Genomic DNA, 20,739 nt, shown 5'->3' with positions numbered 1-20,739 from the left:
TTCTTTAGAAATCCAAGTTTTTTAAGTGTTCTTTTCTGGCAAGTGGAAGATATAGCATACTAAGAAAATGTGAAGTTTACAGATAACCAAGCTTAACAGTAGAATTGCTACATAAAGGGAAAATAAAATTTAACTGTTGCATATGCAATTTATCTAAATCAATGACAACTATGTTTTTATTCAGTTCATTGTAATAATGCTAGTAAAAGAGAGTATTGGTGAATTTGGCTGATGTACTAAAATATATTAGAAGTGTGCTATTCCTATGTGGAAGCTATAACAAGGATAGACATTGCTGGATATAAATACACATATTTTGCTCTGTAAGGAATGACTTCGTAATACAAATCTGTTTCAATCAACACCATCACAAAATTATAGAGATAAATATGATGTTATGCTCACATTTAAAATTGCTTTACTAAATAGGCTTTTTCAACATCCTTTAAAAACTTTTATGTCTATCAGAACTATAAATTATGCAAGTCCTGCAACAGAAGCAAATGCACACTCAATTTCTTTGTACTCTGGAAGAACAAGTAAAAGACTCATTTATAGTCTTAACTAAAAGTGTTTTTATGTAGATAATGTGAATAATATATAAATATTCTAGAAATGCAGCTTCTGTCTACATTGTCTCAGGCTGATTCCATGACACAGTTGCCAATAATCCTTTTAAAATGAGAGGAAATATTTTTAAAGTGCAGGTTAGACACATGCATGAACACAAAACGAAACAAAGTAATAGTTAATTCCCTTCTATATTTGTAATCTACTTCTTAGCATAAACATACTTGGTAGTATGGTAGATGATAATCAAATAACACAATACTTAAGGAATATGAATTCTCATAATCACTACCTCTTTGAAAGTTACATTTTAAAATTTTGTATTTAATGTAAAGGAAAATCACAAAGGAGTTTAATTGCTGATGTACTGACTTATATTGCAATTATAGAATATAAGTTTATCCTAAAGGAGTAAGCACTTTAGAAAATCAGAAAAACAACATTTTTATGAAGTCAAATAGATGCAATGCTGCATTTAAAGACTGATGTTGTTCTTGACAAACAGGCATATAAAACATGAAAATAAAGAAGGAATATATAGGAAATCAATTTCTTTACAACAATTTCAGGGTAATATTTAAAATTTAGTGATACTTAACCCTATCTTATACAGCTATATCTAACTTGACTTGTGTGAAGTTTTGTGTTCTCTACTTAGCACTTCAAAATAAGTAAATATATCTTTGTTTGAAAGTGAAAGAACATAATTGAAATGTGTGTAAAACAATTTTCTATGTCTGTTTATAGTCCCAAGTTTGAGATTTAAAGGCTACAAGTCTTGGCAGTCATAGAGAAGGCACAAAAGACAATAAGGATTTCAATGATACGTGACATTTGTGACCATTAACCATAGATCTTCTTTCCAAGCAAACCACAGACACAAGGAAACACCATACGGAAGGTATAAGTGCTCTGTTTTTTTTTTTTTTTTTCTTTCAAACTTTAGCTTTCTATTCACAAGATAAACCCTACATGGTTATATGTTGATCGTAATGATAGACAAGAAGTAACCTAGACATACTTTTTAAACTGCTGTTTAGGCTCAGAGTGACCTTTATTCTCATTTATTTTCATTTTATTTCCTTCTGTGTTCTACTGGTCTTTTACTTTATGATGGGAGTTAGTGAAGTCCTGAGGGAATGTGTATTGTTTGACATAGATATGGCCATGTCAAGTACCTACAACTTTGCCTCATGAGAGTTGCACAGCCTTCTACTGATGGGGCTATGAAAGATGCCAAAACCTACCTCTGCTCTGAGTGCAAATGTTGACATGAAAATGTCCACCGTATCTTTCTACTCTTGGATGTTTATGTACAAAAGATTGCTTCCGCAAAGAGACTGACTGCTCCTACCAAGATTAGGTAAACCAGTCTCCTTGTTCAACTGTATATAATAGCCCCGTCTCCTTGTTTATCTCTATGTAATAACCCTTCCTCCTTGATTAAGCTGTATGTAATACTTCTTGTTTAGATGTATAGTATTAACATGCTGAGATCCCAGGGTGCTGCAGCTTCTTTATCCAAGAGCTCAGACCATGTGATCACAAATTTTCTATATACATGTCTGTTCTTTTTTGTTCCCTAGTAACCACTCACTAGTCAGGGGTTCCAGTCTCCAAACCATTCAACTGTGTGGCAATTTCAGATGTTCAGATTTAAATAAAATAATCCAAGGGAGAAGAGTAGTCAACATAATATAAAAATTGATGTTGTTGTAGCCTTAATAACCATGCAAGAATCTAAAGCAGTAACTCTATCTGGAGTTATTTTCATTGGTTTAATCAGGTCACTGTGAAACTTACTTGGAATTAATAAGGAAGGTGAGATCAACAACAATTAAATTTTATAACATGTTATATTGAAATAAATCAAAGAAAGACATTAATTGGGAACGGACGACAGCTATAGACCCAAATATCCACAGTACTTTGAGAAGTATTGGATAATTGTCATTGACATGAGCTCTTTAATTATGCACAGAAGCCTATCTTCACTAATGCTTTATTGTTCCAGAAGAAAAACAAACTACAGAAGGAGAGTTGCAATGCTTCTTTGTTAATGAAATGATTTGTAAAGATAAAGTTACTAACAAAGGCATAGATTGTGAGTTGAGTTTCCCAAAGAGTCTTCTCTTTAATCTCTTATCCATCTATATATCACTGCTAGTATGCTTTTTCTAAAGTAGTTTGAGGAACTTGCCTAATTGAAAAGATGAAATAAACAACCAAGCTGCAACAGGACATCATACTTTGAATTGATGTGCACAAATCAGCATTAAGACAGAGCACAATGCTTAATGGGTCTAAGTGGATGTGAAATACATAGTTATTATTAAAGTAACCTTAACAGACATATAGTCTATTTTCCTTGGATAGTTTCTGCCTACTTCTTTTTTTTTTTTTTTTGGTTTTTCGAGACAGGGTTTCTCTGTGTAGCTTTGCGCCTTTTCCTGGAACTCACTTGGTAGACCAGGCTGGCCTCGAACTCACAGAGATCCACCTGGCTCTGCCTCCCGAGTGCTGGGATTAAAGGCGTGCGCCACCACCGCCCGGCCTGCCTACTTCTTTATATACTCAAAAAACTAAAGAGAATACATATGAGGGACATATTCCATATAATGTGCTGAAACACTCGAGCTTGTTATTGTGTCATGTAGAACTACTCTATTAGGCCAATATTGACATTTTGCCTCAAAATGTGTTTAAAGCAAGGCTATGAATCAGAAAGGGCCCATTACTCACTCCATTGGCTTCTCATTCTGTGTGAACCAGGGCTATCAAAGCTCTCAACCTCTTATCCCAGTGTAATGTTCAATTGAGAAAGGCAATGCTATTGTCCTTTCCCTCTCTCGAGCCACAGAAAATACTCTTGCTTGCTATGCAAGCTCTTGACTTTTGAATCTATGGCTTTGTTCTTTTGCAAGAGGCTTTCTATATTCTAAGCCTCTTAACAGTGTGCTTATTCTTTAAGTTTAGTTTTAATGGTGTCCCCTGGCACAGTCTTCTTTAACTGTATTTTTGTTATCATCTACACACACTGTTCCTTTGTTTATAAATTGGATTTTTATTTTCCTAAACCAGTAATTTATTTCCTCGGCCATGTCTCTCTTACCAGTTTGGTAAATGCTTCTTAAAGGTATGATCTATCCCTCAATCTCCTCTAATATGTATTTTAAAACACTCCATCTGCAAATATGAACAAAGAATTAAATGCACAGAGAAAAACTAATTATTTCCATTGAACTTCTATACCTATACATACTGTGTAGTGGGTAGCCATTCCAGCTTTGATCTGGAAGTTCCAACCCCCATTGAGACTTCGGCAACTGTCACGCCTACAAGGCAAGGCCAAGGGAGGCTCCTGGAGACCCGAGATCTGTATCGCAGTCTAGCGGTGTTCTCTGGAGCTCTTCTTAGCCCACCTCCACCGTCCAGGGTCCCGGAACAGAGAGAGCGCTGGCCGATCCAGATCTCAGGTCTCCAGGCGCCTCCCTTGGCCCTGCCTTGTAGTCGTGACAATTGCCGAAGTCTCAATGGGGGTTGGAACTTCCAGATCAAAGCTAGAATGGCTACCCACTACAATACTGAGTGGTCACTGTTCACATATATCCATAATCCAGCATCATGCACACACACACACACACACACACACACACACACACACACACACACACACACACCTTTTAACACATGTGCTTGTGTACCCATGGAACTGGACCAGGCTCTCTGGATAAGTGAGACAGTTGATTAGCTTGAACTGTTTAGGAGGCCCCCAGGCAGTGGGACCGGGACCTGTCCTTGGTGCATGAGCTGGCTTTTTGGAACCTAGGGCCTATGCTGAGACACTTTGCTCAACTTTGGTGCAGGGAGGAGGGCCTGGACCTGTCTCAACTGAATCTACCATGCTGGACTGACTCCTCAGGGGAGACCTTGCCTTGGAGGAGGTGGGAATTGGGGGTGGACTGTGGGGGGAGGAAGGCTGGGGGGGGTGGGAGGAGGGAGGACAGGGGATGCTGATATGTAAAATTAAATTAATTATAAAATAAAAATATTTATTTAAAAAGGGAGCAGAAAGACAAAGAAAATGAACCAGAAGCACAAGTAAAAAAATTCTCTTTCTATTAAAAAAAGTAGTTCATCAGTTTTTCCCTTTGGAAGTGATTTCTCCTTAAAGAACTCATGACAAGTGTTTGGCAAAACTATAATTATCTGACTGGTTGTCCATATGCTTCCATATCCCTAAGGCCTCATATAGGGCATTGTTGATGTTATGGAAATGGCCTATGGAACGTTGAACTTTTGGCAAAGATATTTTTCTCTTTGTTCGTTCCATTCTTTCTGTAAATTAGGTGAAACCATGTTTTGTTTTCACTGAGGAAAAAAAGCTGGAATGGGGAGGGACAAAGAATAAGATCAGACAAAAAACGCAAAGAAAATGAGTTGGATATTCAATAGAAATGAAAAAAAATTGTTTCCAAAAATCAAATCATCTTTTACAAAAACATTTGAAGAGACCTATACAGGAAGGGTATGTGTTTTCTAAATCTACTATGGCAATCTCAGAAGTAATTCAAAGAAGCTCATTTTTGAGAGATGAGGAGGGGGGATGGAGTTGGGTGGGGTGGAGAAGGGGAAATATGATCAGACACACTGTGTATTTTTTAAGTAAAACATTACTCACTAGAGAAAATCTCTGCCACTTATCAGAGTCAATATTCCCATCTAGGAAATGGAAAGTTGGGACTATATGACCAAAAAAAAATCCTTCAATCTATCCAAATGTAAGGGATCTGCCTTTGGAAGTTTTTGTATAGGATCTATTATTTGAATTTAAATAGTTTCATATAAATGATGTCACAAGAGACTTCTAAAAGGCTGAAGTTTTAGTAACTGGTAACGAAAATGGGTCTACCAGAATTAAGTACATATGAAAATATAAAAAACTCCACAAAGAAATACGAGCTAAAGCATAAGATGCTTTACTATTAATTATAATAGGCACTAAATGAAAATTAAATATGTTGTGTTATACAACAGAATAAAATTATTATAAGTTAGAATATTATAGAATAGCTTTTAAAAATAAGGTGGATTGTACTAGGCTTTTAATACCAAGAGATGTGAAAATAAGGAGGGAAAAGTTGTAGTTTCAGAAAGTGTCCAACATGTATAGAGACAAATCAGGAAGAGGCCAGTGCTAAGGGATAACTCATGGAAATTGTAAGAGAAGATTTAATGCTCAAACTGTTATTGAGATTTTTAATAAATATGATATGATGATGCTCAAAGCATAAAATTAGTTTTTCAATAGTCAAAGAAATACAAAATTAAGAGAATGAAGCCTCTTGATTATGTTATATCATACTTGTATTCATTATGCATGGGGTGATGTCGAAGGAGGAGGAAATAACTGGTTTAGAATTTTTCTTTAATTTATGCAATCTTTCTCAGAAAAAATTGACCTCTGCACTGAAAAGCCACATCCATTAGAACTATTGATTACATTCATGGTTATATAATTTGAGGGTCAATTACATTCATGAGCTAATTTCTTTTCATTGGGTTCATGGATGACCCTAGAAAGTTTAAATGTTGACAGAGAGCTATAAATGAGAGTTATAAAGTTCTTTCAAGAAATTAAAATGCTTAAGTGAGCATTGTAATCTATCCAACATTGGGTGGTTACTCTATACTTTTTAGTGATCTCATTTCAGCAGGCAAACTATAAAAACTAGTGAATGAGTACTCAACCTTTTGATTTCATGAAAAAGCACTGTCATTTACAGCTAGTGGAAACTCAGTGTCCAATTTTTTAGAATCGCTGTCTTTAGCCTGCTGCCACGAATTTAATAATAACCACAATTTATCCTCATCTGAATCACAAGAGAGCAAGGGATGAACTGTGACAGGGGTTCTGGTTTGTTACTAGAGTTAGTCTTAGTTTTCATCTTGAGATATACGTTGCTACATAATTAACCTGAAAGCAAGACCACCTTTCTAGAACATACAGTAAGCAATGGCAAATTTAACTGGAATTTAGTTATTCTGAACATTGTCTTAATAATTCTACAGTGTCCAGAGTGTAAATCGCTTTAATGAAAATGTGGGGAATGTGAAGAGACAAGAATATGATAATATGACATCTACCAAGTCACTGAAACCTAGTCTTGCCATTTTGGATTTACTTTCAAATATTAGATTTGTAAATAAAGTGCATTTTGCATAATACAGAAACATTATTGGACAGTGATGAAGAGAAAAATAAAGTTATATGCCCAAATCCTGACTGGAGAATACAAGTACTGAACAACCTAAGAGAAATATTTAAGTATTCCTTTTTTGCTTCAGCTTCTTCATGTGTAAAATAGGGATGATAAAATCCAGCTGAACACCAGACTGACAGAGAAGCTCTCAATAAAATTTCATCGTTATTTTTATGAAGAAGTATCAAACATTGTTTGGTCTATGGTAGTGTTATTGTTGTTGTTGCTGGTGGTGGTTGTGTGTGTGTGCGTGTGTGTGTGTGTGTGTGTGTGTGTGTGTATGCGTGTGTGGTGTGTGTGTGTGTGTGTGTGTGTGTGTGTGTGTGTGTGTGTGTGTGTTGGAGAATTGTTATATAGACAGGCTGATCTTCAACTTACTATTCTCCTGTTCTTGCCTCCTGAGTGCTAAGATTAGATGCGAGTGCCACTATGACCAAATTCAAGCTTTCTTCTTCTCTACAGGTTCTCTCAAAGTTCTGAAGCTTATGAAGCACTATAAATATAGGCTAGGGAAGACTAAAGAAAGAAATACTCTCTACCTCCTTAGTTATATTCAGGTACCACAAACTGGATAGTAGATCTCTAAAAGGAGAGAACACGAGTTAGGCTATTATTTGTTTACTTCTTACACTGAAAGTATTTGCTATCTTGATGCTTTGTAATTTTACTGGCACCTACTTACCAATTCCATAGATACAATTGGGTCCTATTGCTCATTTCAACTAATGAGATGAAGTATCTCAGTGTGTTGACAAAAAACTACTAAGCAGATCAATACATAGTTCTAAAAATAGTGTGAAATGGGTATTAAAATACATGTCTCATAGTTATATTTCTTATCCTTTCACAAAACCTGAAGATGCCTCCAGGATAATTTTTAGGTTAAAAAGGATGTGATTTATACTTGGGAGTGGTCAATGCCTATAGGTTTTACAAAACTAACTCTTAAGTAACTTATTAGTCTATAAATTGAGTATACTATGGTCTAACTAACATACTTTCACATTGAACATATTGCCAAGATATTGTCCCAGGCAGCGAAAGAAAATGAAAATATTGTCTATGACAAGTAGTACAATAATAATCTAAAGGTAAAATTTTATCATTAAAATTTCTTTTTCACACGTTCCCAGCTCTAAAATGTCTAGACCCAATAAGTAGAAAACTCATGATTCCATGAAATAAAGTATTTATCCTTATGTGATCCATGTTTGTTCAAATATTTCACAACATATATCATATAAATTCTTCTAATATGATGTTTTTTCCTCATATAGAATACTGAAATTTGATTCCTAAATTACATTTGAAATTGTAAAACATCAGACTAAGCATATAAGAATTATTTTGAAAATTCATAAATAATTTGAGCTAATAGTGCTACAAAACTCAAGGCTAATATTAAAAGTTTTGAGTTAACTTCATCAATAAATAAATAATCTGATATAGTCATGCATCTATGGGAGAAATGTTTACTTTTATTAGAATAACAATTTATTCCATGATACAAACTATCATAATTCTTTAAATTATGAATTATACAATGTTAGGATATCTATTTTACTTACACATTAAATATTAATTGAAATGTGATTTTAGGTAAATGATGTATAAATTTATTATATATTATCAATATGATGAATTTCATGTATGTGCATGTATATAGAATTATTCTTTTACCTGTGTACCTTGTTATTTTTGTGCCACTCAGAGTTTCAAAATGCATATTCACCAGAAATTTTGAATGCCATCATCAAAAGACGTTAACAATCTTTAAGTATTTCTGTATTATTGAATAATTAATTCTGGCAATAAAAGCACATAGATTAATTTAGACTCTGCCAAACATTAAACCAGTGAATGGCTTAAATGTGAGCCATAATGTCCTGCTCTCCCCAGACATTTTCGCCTTAGCATGTGACAGGATTTTTTTAATATTAATCATCATTAAAATATTCTCTAGATTGTCTATAATACTTATTTGCTTGTGTGTCAAACAACTTCTCTGTCTCCCTCTGTCTTTTTGTCTCTGTCTCTATTTCTCTGCTCTCCCTCTCCCTCTACCCCTCTCTGTGTTCATACACATGTATGTGAATGTATGGTAAGCTAAAGAAGTAAATAGAATATATATTATATTACTAATAGTTTCCTAATCAAATTCTTTTGTACCTCATACTTCATTCATTTTTAAAATGCATCTTAGGCATTCATTTCCTTCAGGCTAAAAAGGGGAGAGCTTATGCTTTTTATTTGCTTCTCATAGATAATTAAATTTTTGCATTCACACTAGCATGCCATTGATGCTACTGTTGATCCTTTAAACATCTGGTCTATTCTTTAAAAATGCATGGAGTTCACTGATGTCAACCCTTGCTGATAATCAGAGGACCTTCAATTAAGTACCTACAAGGCAACCAATGATAAACAGGAAAAAAGATGGAAAAAATTTGCCAAAGAATTCTTTCATAGTCTGTTTCTCAAAAGCAATTAGAATCACTTCTTTTGGACTTGGAATTAATGAATTTTCATTAAAATTTAAATTTCAAATGATTCCAAGGATATCAAACTTGAGAAGTTGAGCTGATTGTCTACATAATAAATCACACTGCAGGAACATGTCAAGAAGACTAATGTAAGTTCTTTGCTATCCCAAGTTTTGTTTCTCCTTGTCAGTGCTATGTGAATGTACATAATTGCTTTTGCTTTCTTGGAGTAGCTTTAACCAAACCTACTGTTATTACACTATAGTTCTCGCTTTAAAAAATAAATTATAGTTCAAAAACTGGATAAAGCCAATTTGGGACACACACACACACACACACACACACACACACACACACACACATTCACCCTTGTTGTAATAATTGAATGTGAATTTTCTAAATTAAAACTTACTTTTTTCACACTATGATAATTTGATTAAATGAAAAAATAAAGTTTATTTATATAAAAATAAAGTCATTTATATAAAAATATAGTCACTTATTAATACACCTCATGTATAAAAGTAACGTTTAAATTGTTATCACATTCATTTACTTGAGAGAAAACAAAATATTCTATATATGCACATATTTGTTTGCAAAGTTAACCTCCAAACTACAAGTTCAGTATCTGTGGATTAAATAAGCTGTAAATGAAAAATATTTGTGTAGTTTGTGTATATACTGGCCTCTTAAAAATTATATTACTTGCTGATGAGTTAATTCTATTATGCTATATTGACCTAGTATGCCTACCCCCACCTGAAATGCTATTTTCCCAACAGGGAACTAAAGAGTCCAGCTGCAACCCATTTTAACTTCTGTGACATTTTTCTTCTATTTAGCATATCACTATGAGTACCTTATGTAGCTGAGAGCACAATCACACAAGGTAATAATAAATATCCCTATGGAATATATAACTTTACTCATAATATAGTAATAGGATTACTTCTGTCAGCACAAATTAATCTTGGCATATTTTATATCTTAAATATATCAGTAAATAACTATCAGCCTACTCTACATCATGAGTTCAAGGTTAGCCAGAGCTACATAGTGAAGCCCTGGCTCAAAAAGCCAGCCCCCCCCCAAGAAAATAAAGTTACATGACAACATAGGCTTTAGAAAGTCCCAACTTGATGTGAAAAGTTCTGGTTATATATAAATTATCTATGACAGAAATTGGGGGTTGTATATTTCAAATACATTGTCTCATACATAAAAAGACATTAACTTAATATTTTATGTGGATTGGAATGATTTTCTTAGGGCCCACTGCTTATAATTTTCTGCATTATCATACTTTCCTCAGCAATAAAGTACCAACTGGTTATATTATAGGAAAAGTACTCCCATTGTGATCAAAGAAGTAAAAGATCCCTGACATTACTTCTTACTCAAATTTTGTTATGTGTGATACTTTTAGGAACTGGCATTCTTCACATTACTTTTTGGTAGGATATCAAAGAGTTCAAGCCCTAACAAAATAACATTTTAAGAGAATTGCAAAACATAATTCAACTAAAATTGATGTTAGGTGAAATTTCATGTTTATTTGGAAAATAAACATCATCAAAATAATATTTGAGATGATCTACCATAATATAGAAATCAAGTTGGTGACTGAGAACTTTGGGTATATAGTCCTGCTTTTATAAGTCCCACAATGGGATACATCAGCCTGAAAACATGAGACTATTTGTGATGCCTATTACTCAGAGAAAAATTTGGAAGCAGGGAGAGTTAACCTTGAGGACCTACCAAAATCCTCTATGTAAAAAGTATATGTAATACCCAAAGTTTTTTTTCTTTTTTTGACCTTATTTTATCTTCAATAATAAATCTAACAAAACAATTTAAAGTTAAAATGGTAATTTCAAATCCATTAAAGCTTTCATTGAAATTGATTTTTCCATTCTTGTGAATTTATTGAAATTGCTTCAGTGTCATAGAATAATCTAAGAACTCTATGAGATATTTGTACAAACTGTATTGCCACAGGTTTGCACATTATATGAACAAGTGTCTTTATCTTCCTTGTGGTGAAAAATAGTTCCAGATGAGTTGAAATATTTCCATCTGTTCGACTGTTATAAACTATTGTGCACTTTTTAGGAATTGAGTACCAAAATATGTAACATGATACATAATCTTTCAAGCCCCTTGACCATCTAGTCTAAAGACATGCTTTTCTTATTACTTAAATTCAGTTTGGTAACAAGCTTCAAAATTATTTGATAATATATCCTTTCATTTGATCATTTGAATTGCTTACATGTAGCATTTGTAATGGATGCATAAAATCTGCATACATTATGTGGTATCACATGATGTTTTCACACACATTGTATATTAGAGAAAATAATCTAATGACTAAAGATTTCTGTTTTCATCCTTTCTTTAAAAAAATTCCTTCTGTTTTCAAAGTTTCTTCAGGATCTCATGGTTCTTATGAAACATGGTAGGCAATCAAGTTAAAATTTACTTCCTGGCTCATTAAGTTAACAAAGACCTATGTCTGTGGTGGTATTGTGTTCCCCAAAATATTGTGTATCCTAATAAACTTATCTGGGGTCAGTGAACAGAAAAGCCACTAGATACTTAGGATAGGCAGCGGTAGCACACATCTTTAATCCTAGCATTCCAGAGGCAGAAATCCATCTGTTCAAGGATACAGCCAAGCATGTGACACGTGCCTTTAATCCCAGAAAGTGAGCCTTTAATCCCAGGGAGTGATGGTAGAAAGCAGAAAGGTATATAAGGCGTGAGAACCAGAAACTAGAAGCATTTGGCTGGTTGAGCATTTGGATGATTAAGCTTTTAGGTTTTGAGCAGCACAGTTCAGCGGAGAGCCATTTGGATATGAGGACACAGAGGCTTCCAGTCTGAGGAAACAAGATCAGCTGAGAAGTTGGCTGGGTGAGGTTAGCTGTGGCTTGTTCTGTCTCTCTGATCTTCCAGTGTTCACGCAATACTTGGCTCCAGGTTTGTTCTTATGAATAAGACCATTTAAGATTCCTGCTACATATGTCCACATGACTTTACACCCTGGGGACAGAGCCTAGAGCCCCCACTCTGTTGTTCCCTCCACCAGGAAGCAGCCAGTGAGAGAATACATTTCACCTCCTCTTAGTATCTTTCCTTGGAGTATGGAACGAAGTGCTTCTAGTTAGCTGAGAAACCTGACAGGAAAGTTTTTATGCTTATAACAGCTTCTAGAAGATCATCATACCAATGCCCACTGGTGTTTACCACTTTGAGACTTCAGGGTAAACTAATCTTCCTTCAGATGGAATCTTCAATACCAAAAATTCCCTTTTTCACCATATAATACACCAAAGGATAGCGAACCATGGCACATAGTTTCCACTTCCATGGAAATACTGTGACCCTTCATTAAAATGACAGTGTGCTTCTGATGAAAAAGAAACAATGACTTCTAATTTAAAAAGATTATGTTTTAGTCGTTTGATTCCAAAGCCTAAAAAGACCCAATTTCGTTTCAAACTTTCTTGGCCAATAATTGTCTTGATTGTTTTTAAATACAGATTAAAGGATCCCTGAAATGTTTAAGTGCTTTTCTATGTTAGTGCTTCAAATACATTTTAATCCTTTTACAATAAAGTGGGATGTGGTTCTTAATGATTATGAATACATTAAAAATCAAAGCAGGGGACAGAGGCAGATTAGACAGGTACAAAAATAAAATCATCTTTAGCAACCCAAAATTCCATGTTCAGTATGAGTTTTGATACATACAAGAAAGAATATAAGAGAACACAAAAGCATTATGATACTGATGAGGTTGGTTCTAAAATCATAGGTAATAATAATAAAAAAAACTAATGCAATAGATGAATAAAAAATAAAACAGGTTTTAATAGTTTCTCATTATATTTAGTACTCTGATAATTGTATACTATAAATTAAAGATAAATCAGCTGTTAAAAATCTCATGTAGCATTGAAGAACAGTTTCTTATGACTTTACCATTTCCTTTAACATCTACTTCTATTGCTGCAGAGTTTTATCATTTACTCCTGCTACTGAACATTCTCTTTTAATGATAAAGTTTTGGAATTTACCCAGAACCAGTTAATAAATAAATATACTGGATGCATCTAACTTTGAAGGTACTAGCAGAAATTGTTATACAGCCATTCTGAAAAATTCACATATGCAAAAATGTATTCATCAGTTCATTTAGTAATTTTTAAGCAAAAATTGGAGATGAATTATGTTTCTTGAACGAAGTGGTTAACACAACCTTCTTAGCCCCTTTACGCACCATTCCTGACTCTGAATACATTCCTTCTTTCCTTAATTGGCAAATTGCTGTAGTTTTTCACTCCCCCAGTGTAAGTCACTTAGGGAAGAACATTAATTCTTTGAATTCACTAGAGTGTCATTTGGCAAATTACTGTGTGTAAGCAATAAATCAGAGTTTGAAGAGACCTTAAGAAATCTCTAGGTTTATTTTGTTGCTTTCTAATAAATTAGAAAGTTATTACATTTCACAAGTACACACATATTTTCATATCATTAATACTATGGCTATAAAATCATACATAAACTATTATTTCACAATCTCATCTTCTTGAATGTGTGCAGAAGAATATATATGGTGTGTATCTGTACTTGAAACTGTGCTCATATCTTTCAATTGCATATGAAACTCTATCATCACCCCACTTGCAAAGGAAAGATGGTCTTAGTGATCTTATTTTAGACTCTATTAAGTTTTCAAATAACAATAAAAATTGGGGGCTTGGAAGATCGCCCAACAGTTAAGAGAACTTTGTTGTCTTTCAAGGGGCATGTGTTTGGTTCCCAGCATCCACATCATGACTTACAACCATCTGTAACTCCAGTTCTAGTGTATCTGACACCCTTTTCTTTCCTCTTGTTGGTACCAAGAATGCATAGGATGCACATACACACTTTTAGGCAAAACTCTCATATCCACATAAAAATAAATATGTCTTTTAAAAATGTGAGATGTTGAAGAGAGTGTATTCACCACCTGCGCTGTCTTGTTTTTCTTTTTTTTCTTTTTTTTTTTTTTTTTTTTTTTTTGGTTTTTCCAGACAGGGTTTCTCTGTGTAGCTCTGCGCCTTTCCTGGAACTCACTTCGTAGCCCAGGCTGGCCTTGAACTCACAGAGATCCTCCTGGCTCTGCCTCCCGAGTGCTGGGATTAAAGGCATGTGCCACCACCGCCCGGCCTGTCTTGTTTTTCTATCAACTTGACATCCTAGGGTCATTTGGGGAAACAGAAATTAACTGAGAAAATTCCACCATAGGATTGTGTGGTGATAATTTATTGTACTCTAATAAAGCTTGCCTGAAAATCAGAGAACAGAACTGGCCACAGAATTCGCTGTAGAGGTCACACACCTTTAATCCCAGTATTTGGGAAGCATACACGCCATTAATCCCAGCACTAGGAAGGTTGAGATAGGAAGTGAAATGACTGGGCAGAGAAAGGCATATAAGGTATGAGGAGACAGGAACTAGAGGCCCTTTAGGCTGAGGACTCAGAGACGTTCGGTCAGAGGATTCATAGAGTTGGTAAGGTGAAAAGTGACTGTGGCTTGTTCCTTTGCCTCTCTGATCTTTCAGTACTTACCTCAATATCTGGCTCTGGGTTTTTATTAAGACCATAAGGATGCATGCAACAGGATTGGCTTGTAGGCAAGTCTGTAAGGTATATTTTTTAATTGATGATTGCTATTGGACAGCCTAGCTCACTGCGGGTGACACCACTGCTGGTCATGTGATTTAGGATAGTATAACAAAGCAAGCTGAGCAAGCCATGAGGATCAAGACAGTAACTAACACTCCTCCATGACCTCTGCATTGGTTCCTGCTTCCAGGTTCCTTCCCTGACTCCGCTAGTTGGTAGGCGAGCTATAAAATGAATTAACCCCTTACTGCCAAAGTTTTCTTTTTTTTCTTTTCTTTCTTTTTTTGTCAATATGTTACATGACAGCAAAAGAAATCCTAAGTAAAATACCACACAAGTAATGAAAAGTAGAAATTAATACACTATTTTGGAAAAAAAAATGTCAATTAACTTCAGCGAATAAGGCAACTCCTCTTTGCTACTTTACACAAAGGCCAGTAATGAATTTTGTGACTTAAAAGCCTATAAATGAATAATATTTTCTGATACATGAAAATGATAAGGGATTCAAATTTCATTGCCTGCAAATAAAGTTTGATTGGAACAAAACTAGGCTTCATTACATATTTGTTTTCTAGGTATGCATTTATACTACCAAAGCACAGCTGAGTAACTGAAACAAAGACCAAATAGCATTAAATGTTTATAATGTAGCCGTCTGTAGACAAGTTTTCTGAACCGTTTTAGGATAGAACACATACAAAGAAAAAAGACTGAATAGAATAATGAAATTCAGGTTGCTTTCTAGGTCAATTATGAAGGTGAAATGGCGGTGGGGGGGAGGTCTAAGAGAAGGGAAGAGAGCTATATGAAAAAAGTTGGAAAATTGGATTATAGAATTAACATTTGCATCCTTGTCCTGTCTTGAAATCAAGGCAAGAGAAAATTTTTGCTTTAAGAGGAATTTTGAGGAGACTGGAGAGGAACAAGGCAATGTAGAGAGAGAGGAGGCTGAATCGAAGTAGGAGAACTCAGAGATCCAATATTAGAAATGCACTTAGAGAAAAGTTAATGCCATTTCATTACACTTCTTATTTCTTCAAACGCCAAACAAAAATATAATTTATTAGTGATGAAACATTTTTGTTGCACTTTGAATGTAAAATGCCCTTTTCCCCAGGTTCATGGGTTTGAACATTTGAACCATAGCTAATGGTGCTGTTTGGAAAGGCTGGGGAACCTTTAGGAAGTGGATTCTTGGTAAAGGAAGTGAATGAATAGGATAAGCCTTGAAGTTTTATAATCCAATTCCTGTTTACAATCTGCATTTTGAGTACAGATGCAACCTGATCTGCTAGTGTTCTGCTCCAATTCTTCCTCTGCTTTTCATCATGTTTTAGCTGCCATTATGCAGTGCATCCCGTTAGAACTATAAACCCAAATAAACACTTAATTCTTTGAAATTCTTTTGTCACATAATTTTACCACAGTAATAGAAATAGAAACCACTTTGCTATTTTGAAAAAAAAAGCAAGGAGAGGGCTACCTATAAAACTGAACACGAACTATTAAAACAATTCCTCTATATACAGAATTCTTAATTGAAGGTACCAACCAGTCCCACAGGTAATTTGCTAAGGTTGTAAAAAAATGCAATAGGAATCCTCACAATTTAAATACATTGACATTCACATATTTTCTTGTTTTCACTAAAACCACTACTGTGGGCAAATCAAATTTAATTAGGGCATTGGCAGGTAAATAAAATATGCAGGTATTTATATTTTAGCAATTCTTTCTGTATTGGGAGTCATTGCAACCACCTGAAAATTAACTATCATAATCTTTCAGGTGATAATGATGGTTATCTTACGAGTATTTAATAACACTATATTAGACTCATATGCTTCAAACTATGTTAAAATCTAATCCTTTGGGATTACAGATTTAATTTCTTAATAATCCTAGGGGATAAAATTCTCCTAGTCTTGTGGATTCCATTCAATGAATGCTTATTTAGAACTCACTATTTGTAAATGATTGTACTCACTAGAGTAGAGAACACAAGGAAATGTCAAGTCATGGTTCTCTAAGGTATCATAACTGAGATAGTAAGCCAGGCAGGTGTGCAAGTAACTACACTATAATTCAGACAGAGATAAATGCATTAATAGAGGATGACAGATACCAGAATATTTCCTCTGGTGAGAACTGTTGTAGATGACTTTATGTAATATTAGACTCTGGACATAAAAGTAACCTGACAACTTACTTAATGAGAGTCCCAGCAAAGAGTATTCTAGGAAGACTTTATCTACTAGAGAGACATGAGAGGACAAAGTGCTGTCTCCTTTGTCAGATTCATAAACCATGGCAGGGACTCAGCCACCAGAATTATTAACAAGCTCCCAAGATGATTCTGATATATGAGTTCTGCAAACTGTACTTTAAGAATTTTTCTAAGATATTTGTAGAAAGAGACACAGAGAGCGAATGAATATGGAAGAGCAGAAGAAGGCGAAAGCCATAGATTTTATGTTAATTGAATCAAGACTAAGTGTGTGTAAAAAGAAGGTAGAGAAGAAATCAATTTAACACCCAGTGTAAATCAGTGAGTAACTTATGACTATATATAAAAATATGCTATTGTTAATCCTATTTATATATTTATAGATAACTTATATATAACAAATATACATGTATATATTTAAATTATCCATGTACTTATTTATATAAATATAGGTATAAATTAAACCTATTAATATAAAGTTCAAAATTTGACAAAACTAATCTACATTGTTAGAAATCATAATATTGCTTATCCATAGGAGTAGCATTGACAGAAAAATGGGGTTTTCTGGGATGTAGTTAAAGTTCTATTTTTAATTGAAAGGCTAGTTGAAAAAATATCTTAGCTTTTAGAAATTTATCTGTACTATTTTATGTGCTTTTCTATAATGTATATCAAACTTAAATAAAAATTTTAAAAAATTACATTATGTGCAAAATATAACAAATATTCCCCTTAATAGCATCACAGCTAAATAATATCTTTCAATCCCCTAATAATTATATGAAATTATAATAATAAATCATGGAATAAATGTCCAATACTATGTTACAGATAATTTTAGTAGGAGAAAATAATTTACATTTTAAAACAGATTTTTATTTTAAAAAAACTTTTATGTACATATGTGCCTGATGTCATATATATCTGTGTACAACATGCATGTATTATTTCCTCAGAGACCAGAAGATGGCATTGAATCCCCTAGAACTAAATTAACAGATGATTTTAAACAGCCATGTCACTGCTGGGAACCAAACTCAGGTCCTCTAGGGACATAGCATTGAATATTAATATTAATCTCCAACCCTAATGTATGATAATGAAAGTTAAAAGTTATACTTAGTTATCCAATTAAAATATACTCTAAACTTGGTAAACAATTCCAAATTAGAATGATCAAATGAAAATTCCTGCTATATTTTTAAATATTTTCTTTAAATATTTGCTACCTCAATAAAAGATATATGACAATTACCATTAACTTCCTTCTTTCCTGTACCAAACTTGTTGACTACAAGTTGAAACTCATTATCTATGTCTCTCCACTATAGTCATTGCATATAAGATACCACTGATTCTACAGTAATAATATAATCACTGATCTTTTATTGATCATCTGTAAGCCACATGCTAAGCACCTGCCTTCAGAGTCAAACTAAAAACTAAATGATTTACCATGACTAAGGAGCTTTTCTATTAGATATATGCTGCCTACTTTTCCAATCTACCAGCTGCCCACACTTTATATATACCACTTCTTCCAATGAATATGCCAACTCACCACTACCCAAAATACTCTGAATTCATAGTGTTTTTCCTTTTACAATGCCATTCTTTTTATTATCACTCTAAGAAATCAAAATATATGATATTCAAATATATCACCTTGATAATAGGATCATTTTCAGATGGAGGTAAATAAATATCCATGGATAGAGAATAATAGCTTCTCAGAGTACCATTGTCTATATAAATGAAGGAACTTCTAATAAAATGAAAATCACCACAAGCTTCTGTTGTGAAATATTATTTTAAAATGTGTTACATTTGTTTATGCTGTTGGACATTTTTTAATGATGCAAAGTTGTGTTGCATTCTTTTGTGTTTCATTTGTTTAACTCTGTGAAGCTGTTGTTACTGTGCCTGTCTAAAACATCTGATTGGTCTAATAAATAGATGAACAGCTAATAGCCAGGCAGGAAAAAGGATGAGCAGGGCTGGCAGGAAGAAAGAATAAATAGGAGAAATCTGAGAAGGAAAGATCAAGGAATGAAAGAAGGAGAAGAAGAGGAGGGCTCAAGGTGCCAGCCACCCAGCTACAAAGCAAGACATGGAGTAAGAAATAAAGAAAACATATAAAGAGGCAAAAGGTAGACCAGGTAATTTAAGTAAAGCTGGCAAGAAACAAGCCAAGCTAAGGTCAGGCATTCATAAGAAAGAATAAGCCTCCATGTATTTATTTGGGAGCTGGGTGGCAAGCCCCCAAAATATCAAAGAATAAAGAACAAAGGGCAAAGAGTAAAAATAACCAACCACAAACTTCTTATCCCTAGGAATATTGGCAGACATGGAAAAGATAGTAATTTTATGTCATTTACTGACAAACTTTACTCCATTGGTTTCACCACTACTTTTCCTTTTTTTGTTTGTTTTTGTTTTGTTTTGTTTTCTGATACACGTCTGTAATTAGAGTACTTTGGATTTGGAGGAGGAAGAACATACATTCAAGGCCAGCCTAGACTACATAGTAAACATGTGAGTGAAAAAAGACTCCTCTTGTCTATTCTCTATTGTCAGATCTTTAGTTAATTTAGAACATCTCAGAAATCCTTCTTCAGCCTGCAGTAGTTTGCTGTGTAGATACTCAGCCCATACATATGCATGCTCATTGTATAGTGTATGCTATAATGCTGATTTATATCTAAACGTGAGAAATGTTACACTTCAGCTAAGAAATGAAAGAACAAAATACAAATCCCTTCATAGCCTGGATTTTCAAAATCATTTGATAATTTATTATATCAAAATCAAAGGTTTTTCTCACCATTACTTTTCTATTATCACAGTTTGTCACCCTCAAGAGTCTAAACCTTTTTCATTTGTCTTTTCCCTTCTTTGTAGACTCATTTTCCCTTGTTCAGAGGCTACATATAATGCCAAATTCCTAATCACTCTTCAGGGTTATTCAACCCAAAATTTGTACCTGATGTTGCATACTGTATATGTTAACAATCTTCTTCCTTGTCTATTTCTTGTTAATCTATAGTTTGCCAGTCAAATTTTACTGAAGGAACCTGGTTTACAGGGAGAAAAGATTCCCCCTTCCCTTATGGTAAGTAATTGATCTATTGTTTTCATATCCATGTCAGTTTAAATAATAAAGCTTATCATTTTTCAGTAATTTAACTCAAGATGTTTACCTGTTCCCCATCTATTATTTTTCTTCACTTCAAGTGGATTTATGGATATTTTTAATTTTTATTTCTATCTCTCATTGGAGAATATAATATTCATTATGGTAGGAATCTTTCTCAATTGCTAATCACTGCAAACCTGGACCTCTCCCAAGTGAATGCTCTCTAGTGGATAATTTAACATATCTATTGAGTGCTGGGTTTGAGTACTAATTTTGAATGAAACATGATTTAATACTGAGCTCCAGTGGTGCAATCAGTTAGCACATGGCACTTATATGAAAATATTTCATGAACATTTGTTCACCT

At 34.0% G+C, this 20,739-nt stretch overlaps 1 protein-coding gene and 1 pseudogene across 8 annotated transcripts in view; one reads left to right on the top strand and one right to left on the bottom strand.

Annotated features, from left to right (window-relative positions):
• The window catches only part of Dmd (dystrophin), a 2,092,376-nt gene that overhangs the window by 921,080 nt on the left and 1,150,557 nt on the right, over positions 1 to 20,739 (bottom strand). The gene's annotated exons all lie outside the window — the stretch shown is intronic.
• LOC131900305 (small nucleolar RNA SNORA40) lies at positions 12,950 to 13,091 on the top strand (annotated as a pseudogene).

The sequence above is a fragment of the Peromyscus eremicus genome, chromosome X, assembly GCF_949786415.1.
Source record: "Peromyscus eremicus chromosome X, PerEre_H2_v1, whole genome shotgun sequence".
Taxonomy (NCBI): Eukaryota; Metazoa; Chordata; class Mammalia; order Rodentia; family Cricetidae; genus Peromyscus; species Peromyscus eremicus.
This window is presented reverse-complemented; position numbering and strand designations above follow the sequence as displayed.